This window comes from Equus asinus, chromosome 6, assembly GCF_041296235.1.
Source record: "Equus asinus isolate D_3611 breed Donkey chromosome 6, EquAss-T2T_v2, whole genome shotgun sequence".
In the NCBI taxonomy this organism is placed as follows: domain Eukaryota; kingdom Metazoa; phylum Chordata; class Mammalia; order Perissodactyla; family Equidae; genus Equus; species Equus asinus.
In genome coordinates, this window is record NC_091795.1 from 100,426,462 (window position 1) to 100,454,403 (window position 27,942).

Genomic DNA, 27,942 nt, shown 5'->3' on the forward strand with positions numbered 1-27,942 from the left:
GTGCCCCGTCATTTCCAGCCTATTTTAGACTTTTTTTGGGTATTTATCTTTATCTTCTGCTAACACACTCTTGGTCACTAGATGTCATCGAATGGGAAGTGGTCTCTGGAAGGATAACGTGGTCGAAGAGGGCTTGCCCCCCGACGCCTTCTCTCTCCCCACCTCGATGCAGTGACATGTGGTTGGGTGACAGAGTCGTGTGCCTGTCACCCCATGAGCTCAGGGTGCTCTGCCATGCTCTGCCCTGTGTGGCTCCGTGTGTCCATGCAGATTGTCAACTGACTGTTTCTAGAGGCAGATCTGCTGGTGAGTTGGCCGTCCTTAGGGGACACTCCCAAACACCAGTATCTCGAACTCCTTCTTCTAAGAACATCTGATTTCTTCAGGGACTGGCTTTGCATGGTGCCTGGGAGGGTTAGCGGGGTACAGGGCTCTTCAGGGTGCAGACTGTCACCTGCCCCCCTCCCAGCCCTGAGCCTGGCTCCCGCCCTGCCCTCTGCTGGTGTTTCTGAGGCCGGAACCCCCGGTGCAGTTCCTCCAGAGGGTCCCCTGAAGGCCCGCCTGTGGAGCAGGAGAAGGGAGGTGTGGGAGGGGAGCAGTCTCCTGGTGGTGCTGGATGAGACTGGAGGGTCAAGAGCCCTGCTCTGTCGTCACTGCTCCTACTTCCTCGTCGCACGTTCCCTCCCAGCCTGCTCCTGCAGCTCCTGGCCCAGCTTTCCACTGGGGCTGTCAGGTCAACACACCATCGGCCTCCGTGTCGTCACTCTCAGCGTCATGTCTGTTCTGCCTGACATTTCAGCATCCTCCTCCCTTCAGAACGCGTGCACGCACACACACGTGCTTGAGCTTTCAAAAGTTGTGCAATTGAACCGTTTTCCTCTCCCTTTCATCGGCCTGCCTCCCACCCCCGCTCTGGGCCACCGTTCCTGCCGAATTCTTCGTGCATCCAGACACAGGTCATCTTCATGTAAGCATGTGTGTTTGTATAATCGTTTTTTATTTCCCACAAACTGTTGCATACTAGAGAAATGAACTTATCCTGAAATTTTTAAAATTCAAAAATATATCTTAGCCATCGATGCATGAAAGTGTAGATAAAGCCGCCTCATATTTTGACGGTTGTGTACACTCCCACTGTGGGACTGTCCCACCGCAGCCTCGACCGCCCCTGTGGACGGGCAGGCAGCGGGTCCGACTCTGTGACCACACAGCGCTGTGGTGCATGCGCTTGGCCAAGTCATCTCTCGCCCACGGGAGCGTGCCTGCTGCTCGGCTTCTCAGCCATGTCCTTGTTGAAGCAGGAGAGAGGTGCCCTCTAAATGTTTGCAAGCGTCGCCAAACTGCTGCGTGGGTCTGCACTCTGACCGGGAAAGTGGGCGGGTCCTATTTTTTTCTCACTTTTTTTTTTTTCTCACTTTTTGATCTGTGATGGGTGTGATAGATTGTTTCAGTCTCATCCATGTCTCCCCCTCGAGCAGGCCTTCCTTCCGCAGAGGCTGGAACAGGAACTGCATTGCTCACGTCCCTCGCCGCTGGTTTCCGGATGCCGGGTGGGGCTGACAGTTTGCCTCTCATCAGAGTCGGAGCGAGAAGGGTGAGGCCCCTCCTTGCGGCTCGGCCACTTCCCGCAGGGCGCACGGCAGCAGGCGTGCGGGTTCGCGCAGTCCCACTCTGCTCCAGTCGCTGGTCCTTTTGTGGTGATGGCAGCAGCAGCCTTCTGGGTGAGCCCGGCACCTGGGGGCCGGTTTCTAGGCCGTGCTCTGGTGGACGTTGCTAGAGGCCCAGCCTGGAGCTCTCTTCTCCAGGGTCCAGCATGTCGTGAGCTCCTCCTCCTCCTTCTTAAATTGCTGATGTGAGTGTTTCCTGCAGCTAAACCCCGGTTAGTATCACGTTCACCACTTGTGCATGTGTGTGTGTAATGTGCATTCTGATTTTTTATAACAGCTTTATCAAGGTATTATTCACATAATGTTCACCTTTGTACAATTCAGTGGATTTTAGCATATACACAGGGTGGTGAACCCCCACCAGAATCTAATTTTAGAATCTTTTTATAACCCTGAAAAGAAACCCCGTACCCATGACAGCAATTCCTCATCTTCCCTACCCCTGCCCCCCGCAGCTCCTGGCAAGCGCTGATCTGCTTTCTGTCTCTGTGGATTTGCCTGTTCCGGACTTTTCATATAAATGGAATCATATAACATGTGGTCTTTTGTGAGTGGCTTCTCTCACTCAGCATAATATTTTCAAGGTCGTCCGTGTTGCAGCATGAATGGGTGCTTTGTTCCTTTTTACGGCTGCATCATATTCCGTTGTGTGGATAGACCCCATTCCGTTTCTCCATTCATTTGGTGGTTTCCACATTTTGCCTATCATGAATGCTGCTGCTGTGAACATTCATGTATAAGCTTTTGCGTGGACAAACGTTTTCATTCTCTTGGGTGTACACCTAGATGTGGAATTGCCGGGCCGTATGGCAACGATGTTGAATCATTTGAGGAACCACCAGACAGTTTTTTCCAAAGCAGCTGCACAATTTTGCTGCCTCCACAGCAGTGTGTGAGGGCTCTGATTTCTCCGCATCCTCACTAACACTTGTCATTTTCTGCCTTTTTATTAGAGCCGTCCTCGTGGAGTGAAGTGTTACCTCCTTGGGGTTTGATTTTCACTTCCATGATCACTGAGGATTTTGAGCATCTTTTCTTCCGCTTACTTGACATGTGTATATCTTGTTTGGAAAAATGTCTGTTCAAATCCTTTGCCAGTTTTCAATTGGGCTATCCACTGTTTTATTGTTGAATTGCTTTCTGATTTTTATAAGGTGTGTATTTCTCTTCTAGCAGCTACTCTTTAATGTACCTTAATAGAAAATACTTATCTTCTATTTCTTTGATCAAATCAATTGTTTCCTACTATAAACAATGAAATGACTACAGTATATTTCAAAATATTTTTCCTCTCTTCTACTTCTTATCATTGTCACATTCTTATTTGCTTGTTTTTCTTGGTATTTACCATTATATCTTTAATATACTTTTGTCTCTGTTACTGGATTTATCTACTCTAAATGGTAACTTCTGACTCTCCATCTATCACAAAATAAAACAAAAGAGAAAATCAGCGTACCTACTCCTCCAGCCAAAGCATATTAGATAACTTGATTTATCTTTTCATATTTTTCTCCCATATACTGCACATAACACACAACATATTTTCATGATTTATTTATGAAAATAGTATTAATACATAGTTTCAATCTCTTGTTTTCTCACTCAAAATAATTTGTGGAAATCCTTTTACATTTTCGAGAACAGCTAATTATTTTTAATGGCCTTATCGTGGTGATGGTGCAGGCCCACCATGTAGTTTCCCGCTTTGCTCTAATTGATGAACATTCACTTTACTGCTAGTTCTTGGTCAAAACAACTATAATGAGAACGTTTGCACATTATTAAATCATCTGAAAAACATTTGTGGCTGGATATGTCCTTATATGGTGGTCCTTTTATTTCTATTGGTGCTTTTGAGAGGGTCCCCAATAAATAGTAGCTTTCTTCCTCATCTAGATTCTAAACACATTTAAAACATAAGAAAATAGTTATGGAGGTAAAAATCACCTTTATTACTTGTAGCAGCTAAATTGGAGGGTGTGACATTAGATCTCTGCCAAGGTGGGCTTCCCCTGGAGGCCAGCGATCAGGCTGCCTTCAAGTCCCATCATGGTGACAGGGGTCTTGCTCAGGCGAGGGGAGCCCTGAAGCAGCCTCACTCCTATGAAGAGTGGGTGGAGCTGAGCCCAGTGCCTGGTTGTCTGTCCTCATATCCTGGAGCCGTCTCCCCAGGATGCAAGGGTAGAGAGAACCAGAGTTGTGAGGTCGCAGTGCGTGCTCAGGGCACCCTCTCCACATGGACAGCAGGACTAGGAAACACCGTGTCCTTTTGCATTGTTCTTGGGAGAGAATCCTGACAAGGAATTGTAGGGCAGGGAGTGAGTATTTATGTGCCAATCCACATCGTCTCCACCAGCGATGTTGTGTGTCTGTCACAGTGAGGACTATGCTCCTCCCGATTTGGTTTGTGATGAGAGTGAGGTGGTGTCTTCTTGTCACCACCATTGCCCATTTTCTGAGGTACTGGTGGTCTTGGAGTCTTTCTCTCCCTGAGGCATCCCTTTGCCTGGCTTCCTCACTGGCCAGTCCTTTTCAGTGTCCCTGCTGGGATCCTTGACCCTCTCTGCTGCTTTCTCCTCTGCTTGACCTCGGACACTGGACATCCCTGCACCTCTTCCCAGCACCCTCTCATTTCTTTTTGTAAACTCTCCTCGGTGGCTGGTCCAGTCCATGGCTTCATGTCCTCTGTGACCCTTGGTCCAAACTCCCTCCTCAATGCACAGTCAGCTACTGGGCACCTCCACATGGGCTCTGACAGGCATTTCAGTCCCACTTGGCCAGGACAGAATTCTTTTTCCTCCTCCACCCAGTGTGTTCCCGAGTCTTCTCCATCTTAGCAAATGGCACCCTCATGCATCCAGTTTCTGAAGCCAAAATATTGGGTTTTCCAAGCTGCCTCTCTTCACCCCACACACCATTTCACAGAGACAGCTTCTGACTTCCTTCCAAAATGCCCCAAAAACCCATTTCCTCTCTCAAAGACCGCCACCACCACCACTACAGGAGGCTAAGCCACTGTCATGTGACCCCTGGACTATTATAAATGCCTCCAAATTGCGTGTTCTTGACATTCCTCCTGGCTGTCCTCAACGTCTGCCTCCCTGTCCAGAAGCTGAGAGTGCAGCTAGTGAGCCAGCCCCAAAGGCACAGCACGGTCCCCTGGGCCACAGGTGTCAGGCTGCACCTTGGCGGCGGAGGAGGGTGGGAGCAAATGTGGAGCGGGCACAGTTGGCGATACCGTTCCTGGAGTTGCTGCTTCTAAGCTTGGCTTTGAGGCTCCTGGTTAACAGTCAGTCACCCTGATCCTTTCAGCAAGTGCTTTTCCAGGTGGCAGCAGCTGGAGTTGTTCCGGGCTGCTCACCATTGGAGCCCCGGGCCATCCTGGCGTTCCCACAGCCCGGTCACCCCTACACTCCATTCTTAGACAACAATTCTTTAGAACACAGCGAGGCCACATTATCACTCTTCTCCTGTCCCATCTAGTATAAAATTTGGCCTGCTCACCCAGGTTTACAAAGCCCGCGTGGCCTGGTCTCACCCATGGCTCTGTGCCATAGTCATCTTCTTAAAAGTTACTTACGCATTTAGCGAAAATGTGTTGAGACCCTCCTGGCTGCTGGGCCCGGATGAGGCCCCCGAGCCCATGGGGCATGCTCTCCCTTCACCTTCTCAGATCTTCACTTCGTCCTCCTGCTTCCTGGATGAGTCTCCTCCCAGATTCCCACGCAGCTGGCTTCCTCTGTCCATCTGATCTTGACCCAAACGTCCCCTTCCTGGAGAGGACTTTCGTGACCACCCATCTAAGATAAAAACCAAGACGCCCCTTGGGGCCTGGGGCCCGGCCCTGCTCTGGCTGACCGTGGCGTATCTGCTTTCTGCCCTGAATCTGTTTCCCACACATCCCTCTCTTTGAATTCTCTACTCAGCATTCGCACCATCTATGCTTTTCCCATCATGGTTTATGCAAGCATTTATTTGCTTGTTTATTATCTAATTTTCCCAACTAGGATCTAAGCTCGGGGACAGCAGGGCCTGTCTCTGCTCACCACGACACGATCAGCCCACAGAGTGGTGCCCGGAAGACCGCAGGGCTGGCTTCTGTGAGAACCCCTCAGCGTTGCTCCCGCGCCTCGTCCGGCGGCTCCCAGCTACTGGCTCCAGGGCCGAGCCTCCATGGCCTCCAAGGTAGATGGCTGGGCTCACTTGGCAGCTCGACCTTGTCTGTGGTGCTTAGCTTTCCCTCTTGTCTCTTCTGCCAGTCATGCAAACTTCCTCCACTAGTCTGCATCTTCCAGAAATTCCTTGAGATCTCTTGTCCACTGATGTCTCTCTCTCCCTCCCTTCCCTTTGTGTTATTGCTTTACACGTTTTCAAAGACTCCTTTATGATTTCAGTGAAGTTTTGAGGAAGAGAGATCAATGCCTCTTCCTTGTCAAACTGGAGTCCTAATGCCTTTGCTCGTGGGAGGTAGCAGTTCAAAGGCAGAAAGTGAAGGCCCTGCTCATACGGCCAGAGCAGAACTGGTCTCGGGTCTCTACAGTCCATGTCACTGTCACCACCCCCATGCTCCCAACTTAGTTTATGTTCTGGGTAATGCTCTAGAGTCTCCTGCTCCGTGTACACAGTGTGTGGCCAGGAGGCCACAGGACTCATCCCAGTGCAGTCAGTAATTTCGTCCTCCAAGTAAAGCTGTCACGCTCAGAGGCTCACCTGGGCAGGGTGAGAGGGTGGCCATGGAGCACGCAGGAGCAGCCCCTTCTCATGTGCTTTCAGGTCTGGGCTCTCCCACCCACTAGCTACTCAGAAACGAGAACTGAGGTCAGAGGTACTTTGAGGATATCCATGTGTCGTTGTTACTATTCAATTATAAATTCCACATGTTGGGAAGAAAGGAAGTATGGAAAAGGTGAATTTCACTCCCAAAGAATCTGTCTTGGAAATCTAACATCAGCCTGCGCCTCTTCCTGATTCTCCAGCAGTGACAAGGGATGCTCCCCACCCTGAGGCCCCAGGTCATGCTCACTGGTGGCTGGACTGCTGTCCCAATGATTTTCAGTCACCTTAGTTTAGAATCTGTGGTGTGGGGCATTGCCCAGCACCTTCTGGGAGGAGCCCTCTCTTCCCACTTCCCTGTTTCCTGATGCAGCTGGTCCTCAGCTCTTAGAGGAAGCCCAAGGCTCTGTTCTCAACCCTCTTTCCAGCTGGGCTGCAGCCATGGGGAGGAGCAGGGCAGCCTAAGTATTTGTTTCCCGAGGTCATGGGGTGGCCACAGGCGCTGCAGGAAGCCACGGCCAGCCAGGGTCCTGTGCACACCTCTCCCGCCTTGACCAGGTCGTGTTGTACTAGGAATCCACATCAGTGGAGCTTTGCTGACAGCTAATGAAGAGGATTGAGAAGCCACTGTGGCAGCATCATGCTGAGTCCTGCTTGGTGAGTAATCACTATCCTATGTTATGGGAAAGGTTATCAATCCATTTAATCCCCTGGGCCCCAATCACCTGGCTTAGGTCTGGGTACAGGTTGACCCTCAATTCTTACTTGGATGTAGAAGAGGAGGTCATTTTCTCTTGGCTAGTCAGACTCTTGCAGATGAAATAATAAAAAGTCTTCTTAGGAATACGATTCTGCACACAATTGAAATTGAGTGTAACAAACACATTGGAAGACATGAGCAGGAAAATTCCACTCTTCTGGGAAAGGAACAGCACCCAGTCTCCACCAGCAGCACTCTGTCTTCCATCAGTAGTACTCAATCTCCACCAGCAGCACCCAGTCTCCACCAGCAGAACCCACTCTCTATCAGCAGCACCCATTCTTCCACCAGCGGAACCTAGTCTCCACCAGCAGCACCCAGTTTCCACCAGCAGCACCCAGTCTCTATCAGAAGCACCCATTCTTCTTCCAGCAGCACCCAGTCTCCACCAGCAGCACCCATTCTTCCATCAGCAGCACCCAGTCTCTATCAGAAGCACCCATTCTTCCTCCAGCAGCACCCAGTCTCCACCAGCAGCACCCATTCTTCCATCAGCAGCACCCAGTCTCCACCAGCAGCACCCATTCTTCCATCAGCAGCACCCAGTCTCCATCAGCAGCACCCAGTCTCCACCAGCAGCACCCATTCTTCCATCAGCAGCACCCAGTCTCCACCAGCAGCACCCAGTCTCCACCAGCAGCACCCATTCTTCCATCAGTAGCACCCAGTCTCCATCAGCAGCACTCAGTTTTCCATCAGCAGCACCCAGTCACCATCAGACCAAGATGGACAGTGGTTGAACTGAAGAGCCACTGAAACAGAGACTTTGGTTGTTCTTCATTAGAGTGCACAGCTCCACTTCGATGTTTAAATTAGTCAGAATATTTGAAAGCAAGGTGTTTTACTGGAGATTGGAAGTGTTTGGAGCTGGTGGACACTGCCTCCACAGAGACTGCCTGAGGACAAGAGGCGGGAGAGAAGGGAGCTGGGTTGGGAGACCTTGGGAGGCAGGTCATTTGTGTGAAGGTGTTTCAGCTGCCAGAGCTGCGAGGAGGGCGCTCTCCAGGGGTGCTGTGGGTGGAGTGAGGCTCTTCCAAGGGTCCTGGAGCAGATGGTGATGCTGCAGAAAGGAGGTTTGATGAACTCGTTTCCAGCGCCCCTTCCAACCCTGAAATTAATAAAAACAGGTCCCCTCTGGGAGTCGGCTCCAAATCGGATGCGTAGGATCGCCACCCACTTCTCGTCCCTGGGCAGTGACCAGAGAACAAGGCCCCTCAACAGCATCCCCTCAACGGGCACGGCAGTTAATAAATAACGGTCAGGTCTCTCACACTCCAATTCGTCAAAAACTCTGCAAACAGTTAATTTTATTAGTTCTTTTTGTCCTGTATAACCTCTTATGAGTGTTGTGTGCCAAAGAGGGAACACAGCGAGAACTGGGTTTATAGGTCGTTTTTGGAGTCTTTGTAGCCACAAGCATTTGAGGTTCTTGAGGACAGAGGAAGGTGTGCGTTTGTCTTTATGTCTCCACCTCCTGACAGGGGCCCGTAGTCGGTGGTTATTAGTCAATATTCCTTAAATCCTGACCAGAGCGATTCTTTCCATGAGCCCAGGTCCGGGAGTTCACAGCCTCAGGCTCGGTGTCCGTACTCGGTAGTACTCAGTTCTAACCCAGTAACGCCTCAGCCCCCGGCTATGTCTCTTTTATCACACCGGGCTGTCCGTATGTAATCAGAGCCTGATTTTATTTGTCCTAAAACAACTCCATTTGGGTTTCAAAGAATGCCTCCATGTTCCAGAGTCTCATTAGTCTTGGTCACTTAGTCAGCTTGAACACATTCCCTCTCGTTCTTTATCTGCCGAGTAACTTCAAGACCCTCAGATAGGGAGTGCACTCTTTTCAATCTAATTCAGTCCAAATTAACAATTGGGCACGTTTTAGTCACTATTGCTGTGTGATAAATTAGTCCAAAACTTAGGGGCTTAAAAGAAAAAGCTTGCAGGGTCTCCCAGTTTCCATGGGTCAGGAAGCTGGGCACGGCTCAGCTGGTCCTCTCTGGGGGGGTCTCTGTGGGTCACAGTCAGGTGTCAGCAGGCTGCAGTCGTCCCAGGCAAAGCTGAGGGGCCACCCTTGTCCAGGCTCCCTCACGTGACTAGGGGCAGGCCTCCTGTCTGGCGGAGGCTGCCCGAGCTCCCATGCTGTGTGAGCCTCTCCACGGCTGCTCACAAGATGGTTCCCTGGTGCCAGGGCTGTGATAGCCACAGGGAGCTGGTGACCAAAATCATCACCTTTTGTGACCTAACCTCAGAAGTGACATCCAACCACTTTTTGCTCTGTCGTAGTTATGAGAAAAGAGTCGATAGGTCCTGCCCGCAGGCAGGGCCAGGGGACCACGCAGGACGTGACGCCAGGACATGGTAGAGGAGTCTCAGAGACTGCCCACCAGGAGCCCTGCTAGCCATGGGGGTCGCAAAGATGAGTAAGATGCCGTTCCCGGCCTCAGGGATGTTATCATTTAGTACGAGAAGCAGATATATAAACAGACTCACTTTGGCATAGTATTTAAGTCAAATAATTTTAAAAGGTATAATGGTAGCTCAGAGTGAGCTGATTCAACTCTCTTAACAAAGGGTGGGGAGAGAGAAGGCAAGGAAGGCTTCCTGGAGGAGGTGAAGCATGAACCCAACCCTAGACAGAGTTTACCAGGACCAAGTTGTGTTGAGAACTGGCTCAGCTGGCAGCCCCAGAGTTCACAGTGCTCCTTTCCCTCTGGGAAATGTCTGCCTTTCTCATCTAAATGCCCCCAAGAAATGGTTGAGAATGAGTACAGCAGAGCACCATGCTCTCCTCCAGTGGCAATATTAATATTAAAAGTACATAACAGCAGCGTTTCAACATTGGGACCCAGTCAGCCTGCATTATACTCTTGCCGAAATAGCCTTGTAAACATCAAATTTCGAGAAAGTGAAGGAAATTATGTTAATCATATTCCTAAGAGCACTCGAGCATGAGGGCTGTTTATTGAAAATATTGACAGGAAGAAAACAGCCTGTTGGAGTGAGCATCCCTTCGGGCTTACCCGGGAGTCACTGGGGGAATTTGAAAGGTCCCCGCTTGACGCTGGGCAGGCTGATGGAGGAAGGGGGGCTGGCAGCTTGGTGTGGGGTCAGGACATGAAGGGCCTGCAGTGAGATCTCCATCTTCAGACCTGGAGGGATCCCCTAACCCCCCAGGGCTGGTCGGGGCCTCAGGGCTGGTGGCCGTCTCCCTGCCCGGCACGTGGGTGAGCAGCGGCACGGCCAAGAAGGAAGGGGCTGCCCAGATGCCCTCAGGTGGGCCTTCCTGGCAGCAGGTGTCCAGGGCTCACCTGCACCTGTGGGGAGGCCACCCGATTGGAGCCCTGGCTCCCCTGGGCTTCCGCCTCGCCCCAGCCTTCCACTACAGTGTTCACCAGCAGGCCTCCTCTTGGACCCCGCTTCCTGGGTGCCAGGATGGCATCATCTTATCTCTGATTTTCTGAGTCTAGGATGGTGCATGGTTCAGAGTGCTTACCCGTCACAATTCACTGAAAATAGCATCTAATTGGGCAAGTCATCGGTAGGCCATCTCAACTCTATAAGAGGGAGAAGAAAGAGAACATTCCAGAATACAGAGCTACACTTCCGTCCCTCCATCTGTTGACAGAGTTGCTGCTGTTAGAGGTGAGTGTACAGCTCTGAGGACAGGCTCCGATCAGCTGCCTGCGCTGGCCTGGGCTTTGTGATCCTGGACTCACATCCCTGATCTGCGGGGATGGAGATGACGAAGCCACGTGCCACAGCATGTGGAAGGGATTTATTGTGCTCTTCATGCCCAGGCTCGATGAGCGCCCTCACGAGGAGGGTCAGGGACGGGGAGCCGTCATTACTACATTGCTGTAGCACCCGGTACATAATTTAACCCTGTCCTGGTTTCAATGAGTCTTAAGAAAAGCCGACTTGAACTGAATTAAGCATAGGTGGGGTCCAGGAGCAGCAGGTGGGACCAGACCCAGGAAAGTAACAGGAAGGTGCCTGGACAGATGGCCTCCCAGCCGCGTCGTCTCTCATCTCTTGCTGCTTCCTCCTGTCTGTCTGTCTGTCTCTCCCTGCGGACTGGCCACTTCCGACGTTCTGCAGGTGCGGCTGAAGAAGGCTGCCCCATGGCTCGGCAGTCGCCAGGCCCCATAAAAGGACCTAGAGAGAGAATCTGAAGTGACCCCACTTGGCCAGACTTGCCCTTCCTGGTCCAAACAGCAGGGCTGGGGCCACGGGTCATTGGCACAGAAGTGTCTCTGAGACTCGTCTCTCTGGATGAGGAAGAGCAGCTCTCAGAAAGGGGCACCGCTACGCCCAGAAGACGTGGGCTACACACTCAAACGTGACCCCGTTTATTGTGATTTATCAGGACGCCTTCGCTCCCCTTTGAGTGAGGGAAACAGACTCAGAAAGGCCTGCTGTTATTTTGGGGTTTGGGGGTTCTATGTAATTTGTGTTTTCTTCTTCATGCTTTTTATTCTGTTTTCTAAAATTTTTGCCATGAGCAAATATGGCTTTTATAAAAATAAAACTTTATCAAGGTGCTTAGCTTCCCTCAGTCACAGCTCCTCTGGGAGTTCTTGGAGGTGACAGATACGGCGGGCCACCCACTCAGTGCTGGTGACTTTGGGAGGGCTGATTGGGGTGGTGATGATGGAGGTGGGCGAGTGTCCCCCGGTTGGGGGAATAAGTGTCTATCAGCACAGTCTGGCTCTATCTTGGTTGCAGCATTCAGCTGAGGCCTTTCTATGGGTAAATCATTATGACTTGTTTAAAAATACCCTATGCGAACCCATAAAATGCCCGATATTTACATTCGGTTAAAAATAGCTTCTTTATTAAAAAGGAACTTAAACAAAATCCCTGAAAGTTTTTAAGAAATCCATAAAGGGAAGACACTTGCAGAAGTGGTTAATTATATACTTCTGTAAAGCTGTTGGGGCGTGTTTATTATTTTGTTTTTGGAATTAGATGTGAAATTCGTGAATGAGAACAATGGCAGCTGACAAAAGCATCAGGAAGGAAGTCAGCACAAATTGAGGGCTACCAACTTGTAAAGAAGAAGATCGTGCAGAAGGACAGGCTGGTCCTGGGCTGGGTCTGGGTGAGCCTCTCCTTGGAGGGAAGCGCAGGGGATGCAACCTGATCGTGGACACAGTTATGGTGTCGAGGTTCCAGTGCCCGCTGACCCATGTAGGAACTCTGCTCCCTGCACAATTTCCCCAGAATATTTTATTCTCTTTGATGTTCCCAGAGGTGTCTCACCTGAAATAATAGGCCTAGGGACCTGCACTGGTAGCTGCTTCCTTCTTCCACTCTCCACTGCGTCAGGCACCCCTGCCTTCAGGAAGTGCCCCTCCACCAACTCTACCAGGCTTGAAGGGGTGGCTCCTTTTGTGGCCACCTCTGCCACTCCACTTGGATGTCACTGGACTAGCCCGGCACTACGTCTCTGCGAGGCACCTGCCTGCTGGTCCTGGCGTCTCTGCTGTGCTGGCTTGTGCCCCTGGTGTGCACAAGCTCTCAGGCTGCGAGAACCAAGGATGCTTGGTGATAAACTGCAGGAGGCGGGCATTCCTCTCCTCGATCTCACAGAGATGGAGAGGGCTGGCTTTCTGTTTTTAATTCTATTTTCTCTCCCCATCCTAGGACTCGTGGTTTGGCCTGTGAGACTCTGTTCCTGGAGATAAACAGCAATGTCATGTAACTCATCCACTTGAACTCCCTCTTCTCTTAGCCTGAGCTCTCTCCCCGGAGGTGGCTCAGCTCCTCACGCAGTGGAGTTGGGCAGGCCCCGTTGCCTTTGCTCAGCATGCCCAGAGACGTGTGATCCCAGGGCCAGTGTGGCTTCCACTCCCCCTGCCTCGTCCCATGTCTCTGGGCTCTGCTGGGGGCTGCCCCCGACTCCACTCCAAGTGTGGGCCTCCACGCTCTGTGAGCCATGCATGTGTCTAAACCCAAGACCTGTCTAGTGCTTCCCGAGCACCTGCTGCCCACGGGTGCTGTTTCTGTCACTTTTATATTGGCTGCCTCAACCATATTCTCACAATGGGGCCTATATTTTTGTTATTGGGGAAATAAGATTCAGAGTGATTAAGTTATCAAGTTTGTAGACTGAGTAGTGTGGTCCCTGCAGTGTGGACAGAGACTCAGGATCCCCGTCAGCACGGTCAGCTCAGATCCCCAAGCCCTTTCTCCCCAGCGCCAGCCCATCCCAGGAAAGGCACCACCAGCCACCCGAGTCCTCCAACCAGAGGCTTCACTCTTTCCCTTGCCCCCTCACCGGGGCCACCTGCAGGTCCCGTTGGCTCCACCTCCTAAGGATGCTCCATCCTCCTGAGTCTCCTGCTCTCCCGCCTCCACCTAAAACGAGTTAGGATCCGCCCACGCTCCACGGCTGTCTAGTCTGTGAAGTAACTTTTCTGTTTCTGCTCGTCGGAGCAATCCTTCAATAACGTAAGTGAGATTGTGTTACTTCTCTGCCTCAACTTCTCCATGACTCTCCCCATTGCACCCACGATGAAACCTGAGCCCTGATGCCTGCTTCTTCTGGCTCTTCCCAGCTCGACTCTTGTCTCACCCCACTCTCCTCACAGCTCCTGGGCTGAGCTGCTGGGGACTCCTTTCTGTGTCCCAAATACCCCAAGCTTCCTCCCAATTCCCGGCTTTTTCCTCTGTTGCTCCTTCCTGGAATTTTCTTCTTCCAGCTTGTCACGTGGCTGTATAATTATCTGTTTGCCTTGAGCAAATGTCCCTCCCAGAGGCCTTCCCTGACCACACCATTCTCAGTTGTCTCCCGTCTGCCCTCCCCCTCCCCCTGGCTGGGATATTAGAAGCTTCTTGCTTGCAAATTACAAAACCACAACCCGAAATGGCTTAAGGAAAATGGGAATTCACTGCTCCTGTAATGGGGGAGTCAGAGAAGGACTCTTCAGAACACTCCCTTCTCCATCTCTCAGCTGGTCCCTCGGCCCTGGACTGATCTCCTCCTGTTTCAGGGGTCATTCTCCATGTGCTCAGGACCCAGGGCAGTCAGTAGCTTCAGGTTTACGTTGCCCCTCTTTAGCTACTGGTATAAACAGCGACTCTTTTCCTGGTCTCCTAAGGAAAGGTCCCAGGTGGGAACTGCATTGACCTGGCTGCGGCCTGGGTTATCCTGGAACTGAGTTCCATGGATGAAATGATGCTGAGCTCTGACTGGTCAGCACAGGTCATTTGCTCACCCCCAGAGCTCAGTGCGGGCAGCTCTGCCCCCTCATCCGCAGGCACTAAGAACGCAAGAGGGATGGGTCTCCAAAGGGAAAATGACGAGACTGGTGGATTGATGCTGGGCGTGAGAAACTGGGTACTCACAGCGTCAGTCTCTATGTCAGTACCCTGTTTATCTTCGCATGAGGCAAAATAGTCTGCCATTTTCCCTTATTTGTTTTATTTGTTAGTATCTCCCACTGGAACATAAGCTCAATAAAACAGGGGTCTTGATTTTATTTTTGAAAGCCCTGTGGGATGTGGTTGACAACAAACGCCTGTTGAGTGAATGAATAATGGAAGAAATGCAGCGTTAGAACTAGGATTCAAACCCAAGTTCTTCGACCCCAGGTTTGCTCCTCTTCCTCTCTCATCTCACTTCTCTGTTCTTAAACTCACCAACTCATATGCTCCCTCTGGGTTTGCAGTTACCATAAAGGTGCCCGCGTGTCCTGGCGTCAATGAACACGGCCTGCCGTTGGTCTGTGGGTCACCAAGAGAAGAGCTGATGGAGGGTTGGTTCTCTCCATCCTCTCCACGTAGAACAGTGGTGAACGCAGAAGTCGCTAGTCTGGGTTTGAATGATTAAGTGGATGAATTCGATCCAGGAGCTTTCGTCTCGTCATTTTCCGTAGTGATACCACAAAGCGTTGTAGAGCCCCTAACTTTGTTTACTCAGTCTCCACTTCACCACCGGCAAAACACTAATATTGATTTACCTGTCTCATAAGGCTGTTGGAATATTCATTAAGCTCTTCTCTGCATCATGAAAATATTCTTTTCCACCTGTGATTAGATTACGGGAAGACTCTGTCTCCCGATTTGGCTGAACAACACTGGCAGAGATTTCTGGCTGTTTGTCAAAGGTCGTGTTTCTTCGTCTTGGACGCACAACTGGACGACTCCCCAGCCTCTCTTGCAATGAGGTGTGGCATTGTGACTTAATGTCAGTGCCTGGATGTGAGCACAGGTGCAGGGGCCGCTGCTGGGCCTGGCCCAAGGAGAGCTCCATGCATGTCCCCCAAGCATGTCCCCCATCCTCCCGCTGACGTGGAGATAGGTCTCAAGCAACGTGGGGGCCCCTTATTGGAGATGGAGTCTGCTCAGCCTGAGCCCCCGAATGACCGTGTCCTGCTGGCCTCTTGGCTCTCCAAGTCCTGTTACACGGTGAGGAGTGAGCGTCCGCTGTGGGAGAGCCATTGCACTTCTGCTGGTTTGTTTGTTGTGTTGAGTAGTTCCTGACTTCGCTCCCTGATGCCCAGTGATCCGATGAGGAGACTCCAGTGAAATCTGTCTTCTGATTTGTTTTTTTGGGTTTTTTTTTGAGGAAGATTGGCCCCGAGCTAACATCTGTTGCCAATTTTCCTCTTTTTGTTTGAGGAAGATTGTTCCTGAGCTAGCATCTGTGCCAATCTTCTTCCACCTTATATATGGGACACCGCCACAGAGTGGCCTGAAGAGCGATGTGTAGATCCACGCCTGGGATCCGAACCTGCAAAACCCAGGCCACCGAAGCGGAGTGTGTGAACTTAGCCACTATGCCACCAGGCCAGCCCCTCAATCTTCTGATTTTTGTTAAAGAGAAATGATAAAAAGTAGTGCCTAGAGGCTAATTGAATGAACAGAAATATGGAAATAAATATCATGGCTATTTCCAGATGTCAACTAGAGTGAGATGATACATACATACGACATCTATTCATTTACTTGTACAATATGGATCTATATTGTTATGTATATATAAATATATAAGATTATATAACATTCCAACTTAATTTCAGAGGCTGGAATCTAAGAAGACCCCATTATCAAGCAACATCGTACTTCAAAAACTAGCACCTTATCTTTGAAGCTGGGCTCAGCATTTTCCAACACAATTAATTGCAGTAACAGCATAAAAGATGATAAAAACTAAAATATTCTTAGAAAAAGTGGTGTTATGTGATAATTAAACAAACTAATTAAGAACGTTTAGGGCCTCAATTTTTGATTCCTGCTCCCAAAGATTGAAAGAGAGGGCGAGTGGCATCTGAGGGGCCTGAAGTGCTGTTTAGGTCACGTGTGGGGACAGCTGGGATCCCCTCCTCCACTGTCCACAACTTCATCCTGTGTGGGGTCCTGTCCTCTGGGACGGTGTTGGCGCAGCCTTGGGTCTCCTTAAGCCCTCCTTGGCAGGGAGGACCTGAAAGAGATGACACATTCTTTGTGACAAGGGCTGCATTTGGGCATCCCGAAGTATTCAGCGAATGGAAACTGGAGGTGTGATAGATTGAGAACAGGCTCCCTGGAGAAACAGGACCAGTAAAGCACACGTATAAGGAGTCGGCTCACCCAGTTACAGAGGCTGGCAGGGCCACTCTGCGAGGTGGGCCAGCAGCCTGAAGACCACGGGAGAGCCAAGGCTGCGATAAAGTCCGAAGGTGTCTGCTGGAGAACTCTCTCTTACTTGGGGGAGGGTTGGTTGGTCTTTTTCTTCCATTCAGGGTTTTAACAAATTGGCTGAGGCCCGCCCACATTGGGGAGAACAATCTGATTTACTCAGTCTTTCGATTTAAATATTAGTCTCGATTTAAATGTTAATCCAAAAATACCCTTGTAGAAACACCCAGAATAATGTTTGTCCAAATATCTGAACACCCTTTGCTCAGTCAAGCCGACACATAAAATTAACTCTCTCAAGGGAACAGTAAACTTTTTCAATAAAGGATCAGATAGTAAATATTCTAGGTTTGAGGACATTTGGTCTCTGTCTCAATTATTCAGTTGTTATGTTGCAGTGTGAAAACTGCCACTGACAACACATAAACAAATGAGCAGAGCTGTGTTCCAATAAAACTTTATTTATATGAACAAGTGGGGAGCCATAGTTTGCCAACTCTTGATATAGATAAATAGCTACCATTAGTTGAGAACCGAGAATGTTCTCTAAGTACTGTCCATGTATAAATTGATGTAATCCTTTAAAAAATTCTCTGGGAAAATTCAGGAATAGGCACAGGTGAGTATCCTGCAAGGTTATTGGCTAGTTAGTGGTAGAATTAGTCTCCAACCCGGGCACAACGATTCCGTAATCCTTACTCAGCAAGACTCACCACCTCCTTTGGGCTGCTCTGTTCTTGCACAGATGATTGGGGAAGCTTAGGGCAGTGCGAGGCGTCCGGTCCCCTCCCATTTTCCTCCTGTGCTCTGACGTTGGGCCATTGCAGGATTGGTAGTGTCACCCACTTTTTTAGGAGCTGATTCTCTTCTTTAGAGCCCTAAGGCAATAGATGTAGTAACTTTATTTTTGTAAATATTTCTCCACATTTGGTGTAAAGAAAGGGTATTGATGCTCACCGTGTGCCAGGAGTGCCAGTCACTGTGCTCATAACCCTGCACTTGTTAGTCAGTTAGTGCTCACCAGCCACTCTGTGATGGGATCGACCCCACTTGTTTCCAGACAGAAAACAGGCTCAGGGAGAATAAGTGGTATTTTCAAGGTCGTATTCTTCGTAAGTGGTGCAGGTGGATTCAGCCTAAAGCACATGTGTCTGCAGGACAAAAGCTTTCTCTAGGCTGTCTCTCTGGAGTGGACATCAGACTGTTAAAATTAATCAGAGCTCTAAGAAAGTTTTACCTCGATGTCACTGAAGAGTCTTTGGGTTTGTTTTACCAATTGCTATTCTCATCTCGAAGCAATGACCTTAATCATTATTGTGACTATTTTCACCAACATCACTCAGAAACCAGTGATTTCTAGTGGGGTCATCCATAGTCACATTGGGAAGCATTACAGCAAATGCCACTGTCAAGGGATAAGTCATCACTTGCATTTTGGGTTCCACTAGTTGGCAGAGGAAAAATTACAAAAAAAAAAATGCATGAAACGTTCTTGAGATTTTGTTTTTCAGAATCCATCCTGAGAACTCATATATTGAGCAATTCTTTCCAAATGCAAAATATCTCTGGCATCTGAATCCTCAAAAGTGACAAAGAACAAGATGTTAAAATTCCCAACACGATTGTTATTTTGATCAGATGTGAACTGAGCCTAAGAAGTATGACAGATGCTGGTCACCATGTAAAAATGCGAGGGTCCCTGTGCCCTGGGCTTCCATCCCAGGTGGATGGAGAACACGGCAGGAAAGAACATTCTGTGCATGGACCAGAGGCTGTGCAAGGAACTTGCAGATGTGACCAAGGATGCTGAGGGACAGCTCCCTGCAGGCAGGCGCTTCCTGGTACCACTAATGAATGGACATCTGTACAGTGTTTCATGGTGCAATGTGGCAACCTGTCTTCACTTCCCAGAAACCTACATCCATGTATTTTGCAGATGGGGCAACTGAGGGCAGAGAGATGAACTGACTCTCCTATGTCCATATAGCAACTGAATTCTTGGCCTAGGATTTAAGCCTGTGTTTGGACAGCAATTTTTTACCTTTTCTTGACAATTTTAAAACTCTGTCAGATCTTGTCACTGTCCTCGTAAAATTGTTGTCAACGTCAATACAAGGCTTGGGGCTAGAGGACTGAATGAGTCAAGAAGGTAAAACAGGACCTCAGGTGGGATTGTCAGGTTGGCTGTGCTGTTTGTGCTTTGCCTAAGGCCCAGGCTGGGTGGGTGCTGAGGGCTGAACCCCTCCAGGCTCACCCAGCCAGCTGCCAGCTCTGGCCATGTTAGATGCTGGCCATGCCCTGAGGAAGGGGAACCGTTGCTGCACCCGGAGGCAGCGAGCCAGGCCAGCCATGAGACCACCCTCCACTGAGATGCTGGCGCCTACAACAGCGTGGTCTGCTGGCTGCAGCCCTGCTCTCAGGTTCGCACCTGGCGCAGGTGCTGCATGAGGCAGCGGGTTGAAGTTGATGGTTCCCAAGTAGGGAAATGACTCAGGTCTCAGGGTTAGAAGGGACGTAAGGGGACTTAGAAATCCCCTTCCAGGGTCTCCCGAGCCCCACCTGTCTCCCAGTGTCTTCTCTGGGAGGGCGCTCACCACCACTCCAGACGACCACTCAGTGGGGATACTGGGATTGTGGGTCCTCTGTAATTTGTAAGAGCGAGTGAACCACAATCCGCTTCCTTGAAGTTCTCCCTTGACTGCTCTCTCACTTCCCTTGAAGTTCCACAATTCCCTGATTCCAGATATTCTCGCAGAGTGGTGTGGAAATGTCTCCCTGTCTCCTATGGCTCCAAGCAGGATGGATCCGGACGGAAGCTGTGCAGCGGGTACCACCAGAGACCAATTAGCAGCACACATCCTTGCCCACGTTCTCGCCCTCCCGACCCCACACCGGGTTAGCCTGAGACGCTGTGGTCCTTCGCTATTTTAGCTCACATGCTTACAGGTTTTGACAATGTCTTCTGGTAAACAACCCATCGAAACATGCTTCCCCTGAGCTTCCTTCCCCCAGGGCCCCGCTAATTTGAGGAGCTAAAATGCTAATGTAAGATCACACCACCAAGTGGTTCCCGGCCAGCAAATATCTGCTTCCAGTGGAGACATTAAGTCCTCAAAATAGAGTGAATGCAAGCGTCCCCACAGTGTGACAGGAGGGGACATTTCCTATGTGTGCCTTTGGGTGACATTCACACCCACGTGTCCACTGTACGCAGAAGAGGGGTCTCATTCAGTGGCTACGGAGGCAGCTTTGATGACACAGTTGGGAGCCCCTGCCTTCCTGTGGGGGACCCTCTCATCCCATTATTTGTGCATCAAATGGTTATCCAGAGCCTCCTGCATTCCAGGAGCTCAGCTGGCTCTGGGGCCACAGAAACATGGCCCGTGCTGAAGGTGCTCACGGTTCGGTGGGGAAGGCAACTCTGCCAACACTCATGTGTGGATTCTCTGCTCAGCAGGTAATAGAGGGCGACGCCAGTTCGCATGGAGGCACAGGGAGGGGGTCTGGGGGCCGTGGAGAGCTTTGCCCTGTGGGGTGTGGGGATGGGTGCTTGGAAAAATCCTATGACATGAGTGATCACAGCCAGGTGGGCAAGTGGGAGAAGGTACTGCGGTCGAAAACAATGCAGTTGACTCTCAATGTTCACAGCAGTTACACTCCGTAATGTTGCCACAAATGCTGACTTAGCAAATGCTGGACCCCTGCTCCTAGGGAGCTACAGGGCTGGTGGGTGAGTCGGGGTTCCCCAGAGAAACAGAACCGATAGGCGGAGATTTATTTTAAGGAGTTGTCTCTTGCCATTATGGAGGCTGACAAGTCCAAAAGCTACAGAGTGGGCCATCAGGCTGGAGACCCTGTAAGAGCCAATACTGTCGTTCAAGTCTGGAGGCCTTCTGCTGCAGAGTTCCCTCTTGCTTGGAGAAGGTCAGTCTTTGTTCTATTCAGTTCTTTAACTGATTGGACGAGGCCCACCCACATTGTAGAGGGCCATCTGCCTTACTCAGAGTCCACCAATTTAAACGCTCATCTCACCCAAAAGCATCCTCACGAAAACATCCAGAAAAATATCTAACTAAATACTGGGGTACCATGGCCCAGCCAAGTTGACACATAAAATTAACCGTCACAGTTAAATTCCAGCAAACTCCTGGTCACAACATTGTCATCAACCAAACTCACCACTTTGTCTCATGTGTGTTTCTGTTGAAAGTCACCTTATTTAGTGTACGTTATTGGTTCATTACATTGAACTCGTGGCCAGCAGCATACAACTCAGGACTGCACGAAGCTTATCTAACATGTATTTTCTCCTTAGGCCCATGGCAGCCTTCTCGTGCTGAGGGACACAGGACAGCACTTCAGCATGACACTTGGGTCCATTTTAAACAGTGAAATCACCAACAAAAGCACAAAAATGTGAAAAACATAGTGCTAAATAGATTACAAAAAGCACCCCTGTTCATAGGACGAGCTGGAATAGAAAGGCCGAGTGTCGTCTTGTTCCGTCTCAGCTGGAAAGGGTGCATCCGGCGACTCAAATTTTTTACCGCTCTATGCTTCTCCGAGAGCGACCACGAAAGCATCGTGAGTAATGAGGGATTTCAGTGAGTAGGTGCATTTGTAAATATGGAATCTGTGCACAAGGAGGATCCACTGGGCGCAATGTCTTGCACTTGTGAGACCCCTGACATGGTTCAGATCCAGTGGAGCCGGGAGGAGGCAGTGGAGATGAAAGCGGAGGATTCAGACCCCGGGGAGGCCCCGTGCCGGGACTGCACCAGCAATTGGACCCATTAATCATAGGCAATCGGAAGTGAACGGAAAAGTGGGCGGTGATCAGATTTGCAGTTTAGATGTGTGGCATTTCCATAAAAATGGATAAAAGAGGGACACTGGAACCAGGGAGGTCCTCCGAGCGGAGCCTGCACCTGGGCCCAGGCAGACGTGGTGATGCTCCACGCAGGAGGGCTGGAGGGCAGGGGCTCTCAGAGGGGGCTCGGAGGGCAGAGTGGACAAGGCTGTGTGGGAGGATGAGGGCAAGGGAGGTCCTCAGTGCTCCTCCGGGGTCAGGATTGCATTCCTGGAATGGGCTCTCTTCACCCTTCCAATCACGGTTCGCAAGGGTCTCCCTTCCCCATGCCCTCCTTCTAAGCCTCAGGCAACAGCCGTGCTGCCCTCCGCCCCTCCGATTCTCTGGGAGCACCCTTGGCTCCCACAGCTCCTCTGGTGCAGTGTGCTCTGCATCCCTCCACATCCCCCTCATCTGAATGGCTGCAGATCCCCCCCAGCTGTCCACAGATGGGGAAGACTGCGTTAGAAGGGCCTTCTCCCTTCAGCCATCAGGGCCAATTCTTTCCAGACTTGTCTCTCCTGCACTTAATCAATTAGATTCCTCTGCACCACGAATGACGATGTCAGTCCTGTCACTGCCCGGAGCTTCCTCCCGCGGGCCGGGAGGGCAAAGGTCCCCGAGGTTAAGCAGCTCTTTTGAAGACTCAGCAAAAGGGAGACATCCGAGGGGAGACTTTCTGGCGACTGCAGCCCTGGCTCTTTGTTCACCTCTGAGCTTCGATCTTCGCTGCATCTCAGAATGAGTTACTACCCACCCAGGCCGAGGGTTGGTTCTCGCCCGCCCTCCACGGGGCTGTGGGAGCCTGCTGTCCCTGCATTTCAATCTGTCGTTGTCAGACCCGAGGAGATGCTACCTCCTCGAAGTCAGTTCAGCTTGGAGGCTGGAGCCTTTTTAAGATTCTGAGCCCAGTGGAGCTCCAGCCGAGACGTATACTGTAAGTAATGAATTATCCACGATTAATTACAATTAACTAGGTCTCTTTCTTCCCCAGGCACTTGGTCTAAATATTTACAAGGAATTCTGATCAGATGCTCACTGCCTAAATTAATATTATTTCATCCCCAAACACAAGAGTGTTTTTGTCCAAAGTCGGTTGTTTTGAGTCCAATCACCATGTTATATGGCGAAACAGGATGCAGGAAGACGATGGGCGATGACATAGGATGTGGCTGGTCAGTTACGAGGGCAGCGCCTGTGGGAGAGTCCACACCGAGCTCACGGGTTTATCTGGGTCCAGGGCGCCTGCCCCCTGGTACACACCCGCCCCCTCTACCTCCTCACGTGCAGCCTTCAAGAGAGGCCCTGAATGTGGACCTTCCTCTGAGCGCTCAACACCCTGGAGAAGGAGGTCGGCAAAGTGCCGGAGGACTCACCCAGGCCCTGCACGCCCGGCACCCAAGGAGAAGGGCAGACGGCCAGGTTCACTCTCACCCAAGGCGCCACGAACAGACTTGGCAGCCGCCCCTGAGCCTGGACGCCGACGACATGTACAAAGGGACCTCAGATCATAACTGGAGTATGCATGGGGTTAGACATCTGAGTGGCATAGATTAAATCTTCGATAGATGATAGCTGTTTATGTTTTTGTTAGAATCTTCAATTGCTTCCCAAATGAGAGTAAAGAGCAGAGAGGAGAAAACTCAAACATCTGTGGTTTGACAACTGAATAAGTGGGCTGCTAGAGCAGGCTCCAGGTCAGGGTGGGTCCACAGAAACAGGACTGGTGCCAGGCAGATTGCAGAGGGGGAATTGGCATTATTACCTGGAGGGCCGTGTGTCTACATGAGTAGCCACCTATGTGTAAGGTCACTTTTGAGCAGCAGGTTGAAGAACTCATGTTCTCAAAGTACCCCAGCTCGGCCTCTCTGATCCCCTCCTCCAGGGATCCCCTCAACATCCCACATCCTTGTGACCCCCCTGAGGGCAGACTGTCTCCTGGGGACCCAGGTCAGCATACAATGGACACTGGGGTATTCAGCCATTCCCCCTTTTCTCCTAATGGGAATTAACTCAGAAAATGCCTTATTTCAGTCAAGTCTTTATCTGAACTGGAGTCAGTGTGTCTCATGGGCTGGGACATCAGCAATCATGTCTCCCGGAGGCAGAGAGCTCAACTTCCATGGCATTTGTCTGGGTACCATCTTCCCGCTTCCTTGTGTTACATCCATAAATCACCAGTTCTGTTATTTGCCTAATATTTTTCTTAAAACTGATTTTTAAAAACTAATCCTAGTCTAAAGCAATACTATCTATGGAGTTGATCTGCTAGTTAGATTTTTCTTTGAAATAAATCTTAAATTCATAATTGTCAAAATAATAAATATTTGTTTATCCCACCCCCGCTCGTGGTGTGCGCCTGCTGTAGTCTGGATCAGTCTTCGGCTTCTGGAGACAGCACAGGACTTGCAGCTGGGCAGATCTGGGCTCGCATCTTAGCTCTGTCTTGGTTCCTAGCTGCATAATGTCGGGAAGCAGCACTTACTCTCCCAGAGGACCAATTACCATGAGTATTAAGTGAGAATACGGTGAGGATGAAATGACATGAAGCGGGGAGCCTGTTGTGTTGAACCAAATAGGCTCAAAGAGCCTAGTTTCTGCATCAGATTCTGTTGATTCCTGCCACGGGGCTGTTGTCCTTGTCCCCTCTTGGTCAGGGACCCCTAACTTGGTGTGGATTTGGGTCAGCTTCGTCCTCTAGGGCACGGTGCTTCCCCGCAGCCACAAGGGTGGATCCTGGTTGGTCTTCATCAATTAGGACAGTCCCTTTTCCTTTTTGAGAGGATATTTTGAACTTAGATTTATAGCAAAATCCGGCCAATGAGGGCTAGGGGCTGGGGAGCTTCCTCGGAGGGCTTTTCCTGGAGACTAAAGAAGATGTGTAGGTATCAATGCCCCTTTTCTCTTTCTGGGTATGGCCATCTGCAAGGTACCTGGACCTGCTGTGGGATTCCTGCCACCTCCAGGAGGGCCGTCTCCAGAAGGCAGAAAGACTCCATATCCTTCAGAGCGTCATTGAGTTATCACACTTAACCCCCGAACTGTGATGTGACCAGCGTTTTCTTATGCGAAATAACAACTGTGCTTTATATTTTTATATTTTATGCATTGCCTTCTTTTTGGGGGGTGAGTTTTCTGTTTGCAGAAATCATCTTAACTGATATAATTCGCTTCCCAGACAAGGTGGGGTATTCTAAGAACCTCTGAAACCACACCTTTGGGATAAGCATGGATTTATAAATAGATGAAACACCAAGGTCCCTCCAGAATGGCCTAGAAATGTGACTCACCCCTGTCTCTCCTCTGTGCCCCACACTGGTGACCCCACCTGTTGTGAAAAGCGGCACCCCAGCCTGGTCCACAGTCCAGGGGAGATAGAACACCCATTTTCTTGAGCATCTCTCCTCTCCTGCCACCTCAGATTCCCCTTAGGGTCCTCAGATTCTGGGGTCCTTGGGTTCTAGGGTGTGTAGGATGGAAAGGTAAGGACTCCCAGCCCCGAGGATGACCCCTGCTCTCCCTGCCAGGGCGCTGGTCACCAACCTTCAGTGGGCACCCTGAGTCACCACGGGGGCTTTTCCTTTTAGTGTGGATTCCATGCTCTCACTTCTGGGGATTAGCAAAGCAGATATGAGACAGAGTCTAGAAAACTGGGTTTTTAGCAACCTGCCCTAGGAATTTCGTTACAGGTTTTTTACTTGCCGAATTATGCAAAACGCAGGTCTTAAGTCAGCTTGACAAATTGCTTCAAGACTTCAAACACATTTTAATTCTCAGCCAAGGGTGATTTTGCTCTGCGGGGACATTTGGCAATGTCTGGAGGCATGTCTGGTCGTCACAGTTTGGGGAAGCTACTGTTATTTAGTGGGAAGTGGCCTGGGATGCTAACTACCCTACAACGCACAGGACAGTCCCCCACAAGGAGTTATCTGTCCCAGCATGTCAGTAGTGCGGGGGGGAGGGGGGGGGAGAAGCCAGGGGGACTGAGCTTGGAGGATGAGAGAGGTGACATTCTGTGGAACACTGTGGCCTCAAGGAGCAGAAAAGAAGGAAGGAGGTGAGGGAGAAAAAGTGTCAGTGAAACCTAGAAACCATTCTTAGCCGATTAAACGTCTTGATGGGAACTTTCCCACTACCCCTCCCCACAAGCAGGGGTGTGACATACAAGTCCAGAGTGAAGACTCCTTGAGAAGAACCTTCCATGCTGTGCGGGATGCCAGCTTCATCAAGGGTCAGGAGGGAAGAAGATAATTTGGACAAATGCATTTTCCAAGCCAACTAAGAACTATCTTAAAGCATATTTTAAAATTAAAAATAAACAATCAGGCATAATTTTACATTTTCTATCTCTTCAAAATGCTTTTTTCCACTCTACATTGAGGGTGGTGATCCGGACAGCAGAGGAGCCCCCTGCCCCTTCCTATTTAGAATTCTTCAGTCATCGCTCACCAAGCTAAAAGGGTAATTTTAATCACAAACCGGGTGCTGTGCCTGCATTTTCTGTAGGAATTTTCACCAGAGTTTCATGGGATCTTAGAAGATTCAGCACGTCCGCAATCAAGACACAACCTGTGACTGTCACAAATCCTCTTTTCCTTTTTGTCCTTGAAAGGCTCCCGTTGGGATGTGCCCAGTCCTTCAGGCCTCTGCGTGGCTCCTCCAGGGCCCTCATGTCTGCACAGACCCACTCAGCTTGGGTGGAAGGAGACAGAATCCCTCTTGCATCCGATCTCATGCTCAGCGATGGGTTTTTCGGCTCCGGAGTGAACATGGTGGATGCCAGTTTGACGTTTGTGTTTTCTTGTGTGTAGCTTACCGTGCGTGTGGAGCATCTCACTAATTCAAACAAATTGGGGAAGAATTGTAGCTATTCTGAAGAGCATTGGCTTTCTGACTTTGGAGTGCAGCTGTGATGCTGCTCTGACCCTTGAGAGCAGTGGTGGAGTGGAATTAGGAGGCTGGAGAGGGGCCTGAGAACCTGGATCCAGCTATTCCTTTGTGCCAACCATGTGACTTGAGGAAATCCCATGATCTGGCTTGGGCTTCCTTTTCCTATCTACAGAATGAGGATAATGATGTGCTTCACCTGTCTTGCTGGGTCACTGTAAAGATCCAATGAGGCAATGGGGAGGAAAGAAAGGGATTAGTAATGGCCAACACCACCACTAAGTCACAGGGCAGTTCTAATAAATAGAACTTTGTGTTTCAAACACTAAAGGGATGCTAAGTTCCTACCTCCCCCGACCCCACTGAGAAACAACTCCTTCTGTTTCATAAAGCACGGCAATCTTGGATAAAGCTTGCCAGATGTTTTTAGGACTCTGCCTTACTCAGGAAACCTTGTTAAAGACAATACGCTTTGGAGGTGAGGACAACTGGGCCCTCAAGGAGATGGCGGTGGAATCTTGGTCCTGTTACCGATTTCTTCTTGAGTCCTTTTTCTAGGACGGTGAGCCTCAGCCCAGACTGTGTCTGGACAATCTCAGTCTAGTGTTCAGAGTCTGTAGGAATGAGGCTCTCCTCTGTGCCATTTCAGTAAATCAAGGAGCAAGTGCTTAGACCATTTCCGCGTAGACGGGAGAGGCTAAACATCTGCTCGTGGGCCCAATTAAAAACCACTGTGAGCGTAATGCCTTTGAGATGGAGAGCAGGCTGCAAGTGGGGCCTCATGCTTTTCTGACAATTGTATGCTACCCTGGGCTTCCAGCTCTGATCCTCGGATCAGCAGGGCCCATGCTCTGTGCTTCTCCTACAGGAGCTCTGCAGGGAGCCAGTCTCTTTTCCGAGGGGCCTCTCCAGTGGACCTGCACTAATGACCCTGGGAAGGAGCCTCAGACTGCCATCTTCCCAGTCTGCCCCCACACTCCAGCCTGCACAGAGCTGCCAGCCGAGGTTTGCAGATCATCGTTGATTCTCCATCCTCTCCAATGCCAAGCCTCTTCAGTCCACGTGGATTTGTTATCGTTTATTCAACGTCTACTGTGTGTCAGGCACATGCCAGACTGCAGGGCAGATAGCGGAGAGTAGGATGAGACAGTCAAAGACAGGTGATGTCACGCTGTGCAGTACAAGGTGTGGAAGGGCCACATGTGACATGTGACGTCATGCCATGTGGTACAGGCAGGACTCTGGGGCCAGAAAGGGGAGCTGTCCTGTGGGGTAAGAGGTGGGAGTTCTCATCACGAGGCGATATTCAGGCTGGTTCTAGAAGACTGAATAGACATTGTTTCCATAGAGGACAAGGCATGGATTAGACAGGGAAAGAG

At 50.2% G+C, this 27,942-nt stretch overlaps 1 long non-coding RNA gene across 21 annotated transcripts; it reads left to right on the top strand.

Moving 5' to 3' along the window:
- Positions 1-1,463: 1,463 nt before the first annotated feature.
- Positions 1,464-23,906, top strand: LOC106847505 (uncharacterized). 21 transcript variants are annotated; one of them, XR_011504245.1, is made up of 7 exons: positions 1,465-1,879; positions 5,678-5,855; positions 7,017-13,656; positions 14,877-20,284; positions 20,636-20,751; positions 21,143-21,411; positions 22,671-23,906. It is a non-coding gene; the product is annotated as an uncharacterized lncRNA (long non-coding RNA). The 21 variants fall into 21 exon arrangements; XR_011504249.1 differs by having other exon boundaries at positions 7,017-10,845; positions 12,850-12,903; positions 13,499-13,656; positions 14,877-21,411; XR_011504250.1 differs by having other exon boundaries at positions 1,467-1,879; positions 7,017-7,100; positions 10,671-10,845; positions 13,499-13,656; positions 14,877-21,411.
- The last annotated feature ends 4,036 nt before the right edge of the window (positions 23,907-27,942 follow it).